General features: G+C 48.1%; 1 pseudogene; it reads left to right on the forward strand.

The window, feature by feature from the left end:
- Positions 1-232: 232 nt before the first annotated feature.
- Positions 233-1,797, forward strand: LOC140213650 (uncharacterized; annotated as a pseudogene).
- Positions 1,798-7,752: the final 5,955 nt, after the last annotated feature.

Genomic DNA, 7,752 nt, shown 5'->3' on the forward strand with positions numbered 1-7,752 from the left:
TGCGGCATTAAAGGAAGGTCCATCTACACAAACATTCATATTGCCAGAAGCATTTTAGAGTACTGTAACGACCTAGGTGAACACTGTGCCATGTTACAGTTAGATATGCAGAAGGCTTTCGACCGCGTGGCCCATAAAATTCTTTTCAGTATTCTAGAACACATAAAGGTAGGGGATTTGATCTTAGATGGGGTAAAGATGTGCTATCAAGACTGTGCCGCCAGCCTCATTATAAACAAGGAGGTTACCAAAAGCTTTAGCGTCCGGTCATCTGTGCGCCAGGGGTGTGGTTTGTCGCCTCTTTTATTCGCAATTTACCTAGAGCCGCTTTGTAGAAAAATCAAGAATGACAATAGAATATCGGGTTTCAGAGTGCAGTCCGCGGAAGTGAAAGTCCTGGCATACGCGGATGACATCGCGTTGTTTTGTCGGGATAAAGAAAGCATCGAAATCGCGGTCGCAGAGGCTCTATCATACTGCAGAATGACAGGCAGTGCTATCAACTTTGATAAATCCCTAGGGGTATGGATCGGCAACTGGGAAGACCATCCGAGTAGGTTTGCAAATATCCGCTGGACAGTCACGCCGGCAAAGTACCTAGGGGTGCCGCTTGAGCACTACCGTGACGCCGTTGATTACTGGAATGCCGAAACTGAAAGGGTTCGTGAATGTACACTTAAATGGGGAGGCCGCAATTTCTCTATGTTTGCGCGTGCGACAGTGTGCAACCTGTTTGCCGTTGCCAAAATTTTTTACGTGCTCCAAGCGTTGTGCATGTCAAGGGCTAACATACAACGTTTACACAGAGTACTCGCGGTGTTTGTATGGGGTTCAAGCTGGGAGCGCACCAAAATGGAGGATTAGGTCTGGCACATTTGTTCATTAGGCAGATTGTGTCGAGGTTTGTTTACTTACGGGACCAAAATGACCCATTTTTATTAACTATGTTTCAAACAAGGCTGAGCGAGGCTATACCTGAGTTTATTGTATCGTCACATCGGTGCAGTCAAGGCAGAGCGCGTGGTTTCTTAAAAGAGGTAGTCTTGGCTTTTCAGCTCTTAAAGGTTCGGTTTTCCATGGAATACTTAAGTAGGGTACCACGAAAGCGCTTATATAAGGACCTGGTAGACACAATGTCACCGGTGCCATTGTATCGCTCGATGTTCTGCATTGGACCTGAAAAGGACGTACTAAAAAGAGTAAAACGAATGCCAGTACGCCCGTCGGTAAAGTCCTTCTTTTTCCAGCTCCACACCAATACTTTACCTGTGAAACCGTGGCTAGATGAAAAAGGACTTTCCGTGCCTTGGAGCGTCAACTGTTTACTATGCCGGAAACCCGAAACAGTAGAACACATTTTTCTTGACAGCTGGGATGCTGTGTTCCATTGGGACATCTTACAGAGAACGCTAAAGAAGGACTTGCCGATTACGCCATATGGGATTCGTTTCCTGCCTACTCTAAATGAAGACAAAGTACCCTATGACATGTTCATGCTGGTGTCCTTGCATAGTCTATGGAAAACTAGAATGGCCGTGAGACATGCCGAAATAAACGCCCGGCCTGTTAGAGAATACTTTATTGAAAGCATTTGTCATATTAAGGAATTGTACAATTTTCAAAAAGAAAAACCAACATGGCTCAGTGTGATGACTGAGCTAGCGAACTTCAAGCGTTTTTAGTCCTGTGACCGCCAACCAACGGCAGAGATTTTGTCGCGACTGTTGTGTACTGTTAAAATGTCTTGTTTTTTATGTTGCCATGTCGGTAATAAAGAAAAAAAAAACTCGTGGCCGAGTGGTAGCGTCTCCGTTTCACACTCCGGAGACCCTGGTTCGATTCCCGCCAGCCCATCTTGCGAGATGTTTTTTATTTATGAAGTGCCTTCTGGTATTTATCGCTCACGGCCAACGGCGCTGACGCCGATAACAACGACACCGGCTTTTCTGCGACACGAGCTCCTTAACGGTGTCGCGTTAAAAAATAACGTGCTGGAGCACAGAAGCAATGATCGTGTGTACACCGCCGCCATCAATTTCATGATGCAGCGGCCGGAAGTGCTGGCTCTTGATTGGCTCGGGCATGTCGCCGCGCGCTGAACGCTTCCGGCGGCGGGCGAAAACATCCCCCCCTCCAAATCGGTGGTGCGCGTCCACATTTTTGACACCGGGCGTCGAGCGGCCGCCGTCGGACGAAGTTCGCCGCTTGGGCGCCGGAAATTCGTTCTGTGTGGGCCGCACTTAAGGGCGCAGTATGTTAGAAAATCCACACCAAATATGGCCATGCGGCGGTCTGCAACAACGAACACCCATCGGAAGGTGCGCCGGAGACCCAAGAGAGCGCTGGCCAGATATGTGGATGGAAGAGCTGTTGGCTGCTTGAAGGGGCACTTTTTTTTTTTGGCAAGCTGCCTGTGTAGTCATGGGGCAGGAACGACGCTGAGCTCGGCACCTATGTCCACGAGAAATTGTTGTACGGCAACCCTGTCAGTGGCGTGTAACAGGCGGCTTCTCGTAGGGCAAGAGTCACCGGCGGCCATCACTGACTCCGTGGAATGTTCCCTGCCAGCTGCAAGTGGAACGGCGCTGACGTGCGCTGGCACCTAATGTATTGTGATACCAGCAATATTCGCCGTGACGAGGGCAAGAACGGGAGCTGGACCGAGAAGGGAATCTGGGGCGGTAATCTCGGTCGCACTGATGACGATGGGGCGACGATCGTAGTGCAATAATGGTATCAGCAAGTTCGGCATTCAAGACGAGACTGCCAATCTTTGAGGTGCGACAGCGGAGCCGTCGTCGTTGCCACAGTACCTCTTGCAGAATAATCAGCGATGCGGTCGGACAAAGCTACGAGATTGTCTAAGCACGTGTTTTCTTGTTCAGTGGCTAAGGTGACAACGAGATTCTGTAGCAGGCGCTGAAGGAACAGTTCACGCAGCAGCGGGCTGTTTGCGTCCAGCCTTACAGTAACTGAGGAGCCTCCGCTTACGACGCAGAAGTTCTGACCGTTGACGGTAGCCGAGCTCCTCTTCTTTACGAAGTTGCTGGAGGCGTCTGCGCACAGACACGAACTTCCGTTGCAGCACTGTCGCTTTGAAGTGGTCATACGGGGTAGTGTCATGGGGTGCGTCCACAACGTCTTGAAACTCCTTGACCACCTGTGTAGGGAATGCCAAGACAGCGTGGAAGAACCTCATGCGCTGCTAGGTAATGCGCCGAAGGTTGAAGACGGCTTCATCTGAGTAAACCAGGATGCAGGATTTTGTGGCCAGAAGAACGGTAGGTAAACCTGCACCGTGGCGAGGCCCTCTGCGCTAGTCGTTGGTCTCTCGCTCATGACCTCGTCCATGACGCCGTGCTCGCCGCACAATCACGTCCGGGTCACTACGTATAGAGACCGATGTTACGTCCACTACATCAATGAGTGAGCCGGCGAGCGAAAGACCTCAGAAGCGTTCGCACCGATAGCAGGAGCAGAAAAAGTTCTCTTTTATTCTGCTTCCCCTTTTCTTCCAATCGCGCAGGACGAGGCACGAGACACACACGCCGGAGCACGCCATGTACCAAAAGAGGCCGAGGAGGATGGCGGCTAATGTACCAGACGGCCCCTTCGCAACAATTGCGAGGCTCCGGAGGGCATAGTGGCGACGCCGAGGGAGATGTCCTTGAAGATACACTCCTCTGCGGCGCCCCTGCCGAGTAAATTACACTCGTTCTCAACCGCCCCGTGGTCGGCGTGCTAAACAGCAACAGCAGCAGCCATGGAAAAGTCGAAGCAAATGGCACAGAGGGCTTCCCTAAAAGTCAGGCAGATCCAATGCATATATTATAATCTATATAAAGCCAAGCTTTCGTGTAGAGGGTTGATGAAACACTAAATTTGCCCATTCCCAACTGCGTTTACACGAATGTGACAGAAACGTATCCCCATTGCAAGAACCAGCGTCTTCCAGTCCCTTCCAGTGTGAAACTTGTGCCATTTTTGAAAGTGGATCGTGCTGGGGACGCCAGCGCTCGCTGGCTGTCACCATATAACGCTGGATAAGCCCTGGGTCACACTGGATGAGGCGCAGGTTTCAGTGCTATGACGTTGCGTTGCATTTGTTTTGTGCTGTACACGCGCTGGTTCTCACTGTTGTTCGCTGGTTCACACTGGAAACTGCACTGGTTGCGTTTGTGCCGCACTGGTTCCAGTATACGCAAGGCGTATAGGCGTTGCTGAATTTTCATCGCTAGGTACTGATATCACGCCTAAATAACACTGTATCCTCCGGCCATAAAAGTCTATTTCGTGTCGCAGCTTGGAATAAAGGTGCGTGATTACGCTCCTTTCATGGTCCACGCCCTATTGATGCATACGTCTTACGTAAAATCACTTTCGTTCTTCGCATTTCCCTTTTAACTGGGCGGACATTCTTGACGAAACCAGTATACTTCCTGCATGCGCCTTTTTGCCTATGACTGCATAATCTACCGTCCTATTCACATGACTGACGATCACTAGGCGCTTCAAGCAGACCTTAACCTTATCGCTAAGTGGTGTAACAAATGGCTCATGACACTAAACTTTACAAACTCTTACAATTACAAATTCGACACGCTAACACATTTTCCCTCGTTTCCGCGTCCTCCCGCCTCACGCACTCTCCCCTTTGGAGGGGCCCCACCTATATATACTGTGGCGAGGAAAGCTTATGTCGCCTTGAAGAAGACAAGTCCACTTGTCGAAACGTTGGCTCCTGCATTCACCTTGTTCACGTTTTGCTCATCGTCTTAAGCTTTACAAAGTGCGAGATAATGTGCTTCAGCCCAAAATGTGTAAATTCTAAATTGTTTTATCACATTAATAACACTATGCTTTCCTACACTTCATCATACTAGTACCTTGGTGTTCTTACAGAGGATCTTTCATGGGTCCCACAGATCATTTCTACATGCGCCAAAGCATCACGTTCTCTTGGCTATCTACGCCGCATCCTGCGAAATGCCCCGGCAAACATTAGAAAACTCGCGTTTCAAACATTCATTCTGCCACAGTTGGAATCCGCCTCCACAATTTGCTCCCCTCATCAAAATTATGTAATAAATATGACAGAAAGGACACAAAATAGAGCAGCCCGGTTTATATCACGTAACTACGGTATAAAATCAAGCATTACTCAAATAAACTATACCTTCTACTGCCGCCATTAGATAGCTGCCGGAACATCGCTCTCCTGTGCTTATTCCACAAATATATTTACACTAATAAACGAAGCCCGCTGCAACTACAACCACCCCGCTTTTTTCACGCAGATTACATAATCAGTTCACTTTTATAGGCATAACGGTAAAACAAATGCATTTAATTCATCTCCACTACCTCGCGCCATTCGTCTATGGAATGGCCACCCTGATAACATAGCCTTCATATCTAACCCCGACACGTTCCGCTGTCAGTTACGCATTACACATTTAATACCGTTCACAAATGCCCGGTCTAATGTATTTTATCGAGAATTTTCGCAATGCTCTACACTATTCTCATAAACAGTACTTCTTTTGCTCTGGTAATGGTAACAAGTGTACGCGTGCCTTCAGATATTGCTTTGTATTCCCTGTGCCTTGGATATTGCATGCCCAGTCTAATGTAATTTATCGAGAATTTTCGCAATGTTCTATACTATTCTCATAAACAGTATTTCTTTTGCTCTGTTAATGGTAACAAGTGTACGCGTGCCTTCAGATATTGCTTTGTATTCCCTGTGCCTTGAATATTGCATAATACGGAAATCTTTTTGTAGCACTGTTCCTGTTGGAAATTTGTACTTCTTATGTCTTTACCGTTTGAAATGCCCCCCTTGCTTTATGCCCTGTGATAGGACCTGTAAGGTTCTTTTGAAGAATTAAATAAATAAATAACTAAACGCAGATGACGCCTCGTTTTTTAGTAGTTCGTACGCCACCGATGACTGCGAGCTGTCGCTGTCGACGCGAAACGCAGAAGTCATTCAGACGCGTTCGAACGGACTGGCCTAAGTCTGCCGCTGATTGATGTTATCGCACCGATAACAAAGATGAGGCTATTCGAGTGCCTCTACTTTCCTTAGTGTACTAAAATGTAATAGATAAATGGCTCTAAGGCGCGAATACACACATTTTAGTAATCGCCTGTGGCGCGCACCAAGATCGTTCGCTTCCACGGAAACATACGCCTGGCGTAGAAGGATCGACATTTGGTCGAGTTGGGCACTGGTTGAACATCTTGAAGGGGCAGCGCCATATGACGAAGACAGAAGGCAGGAACACACAGGAAAGCGCTGAGGATAGCGCTCAGCACTGTCCTGTGTGTTCCTGCCTTCTGTCTTCGTCATATTGCGCTGCCCCTTCAAGATGTTGAGGCCTAGCGTGGCCGCTGAATCAGTCTACACGCTATCTGCACGTCTGGGCTCAGGAATCAATGAATTTAACAAGGATAAATCACTCTACATCTCAGCTGTCGCATCGGTGTTCTTATATAAACCATTTTTTCGTGTCTACAGTGTCGCCACAAGAAGCGATGAGCGCCGATGTGACGCGTTATAAACATAGGTGCTGTTGCCGAAAGCTGCCGGCACTAGCTTACGCTGCTTCTCCGGCGAAGATATGTGACTAGACAGACGTGTCGATTGAGACGCATCACTGAACTAAGAAACCGTCGCATATTTCTTGCGCGAAGAACAAGAAACGGCAATCAAGATCGTCAGTAACAGCCCATACAGCGTCCCGGGTCAGTGTTTTATTAATGTCCTTTTTCAATGTTAAACACCAATCGTTCAATAAAATCAGTTTCGAGGCACATCAAACCGTTCTATTCAATACGGACAAGTTTTTCTTTCTGATACAGGCGTAATATTTAGTTGTAGGGCGATTGCGCATCTATAGTGCCTATGCGAGACGCGTTTGCGAAAAGAAAACTGCGCCTCGGTCTTGATAAGGCAGTTTATTCACAGCTTTCCCACTGCTGCCGTGGCCTAGTGATAAAGTACTGGGCTTGCCGTTTTATTTTTATTTTTTCACATTTTTGTTATTTTACTTTTTAAAACACTCTCTGTTCCTTTCTGCATTAAAAGAAACGCATGCGGTGGCCAGGTACGGCGTATTTTACGCGCGAGAGCTCCTTTTCACACCAGTAGCCAGCACATGCCATTCGCCGGGCCCGGCCAGCGCCCCAGCATCCAGCTCGCGACACTGGACCCGTGATCCGACACTGCGCTTTGCAAAAACGAATCGTGTCTACTTTCAAGCTTATCACATCTCACGTAGGCAAGGCCATCCGCTAGGAACGCACCAAACAGGGGTAGTTTTATATGGAAAATGCGCATTTCAGGGGCACATGTGAAGGGGTCAGGGATTATCGGCAAGTATTCGCTGCTGGATGACAACCGACCAACCAACCGACGGCGGCCACTGCCACAATGCACGATATCAAAACAACGCGGGCGCTCGCGATTTATTTTTCGCTCCCGAGTGCAATACGCGCGTTGAAACGGCGTCTTTATTTCCCCGTAATGAAATTAACGTCGGTAAGTTACATCATTCGCAGTATTAACGTAGTCAAGTCCACTTTGATGAGAAAGGTATCGAGACGACCAGGCTCGGCTACCACTGCAGATGGCAACAGCTGCAGACACGCTGGGAAATGTTTATATCCCGATACAATACACTATGCTTCCGTAAAATAAACGTCGCGTAAATTTGTCTAAGCGTACAAATGATGGAGAACCTGACG

The sequence above is a fragment of the Dermacentor andersoni genome, chromosome 10 (assembly GCF_023375885.2).
Source record: "Dermacentor andersoni chromosome 10, qqDerAnde1_hic_scaffold, whole genome shotgun sequence".
Taxonomy (NCBI): Eukaryota; Metazoa; Arthropoda; class Arachnida; order Ixodida; family Ixodidae; genus Dermacentor; species Dermacentor andersoni.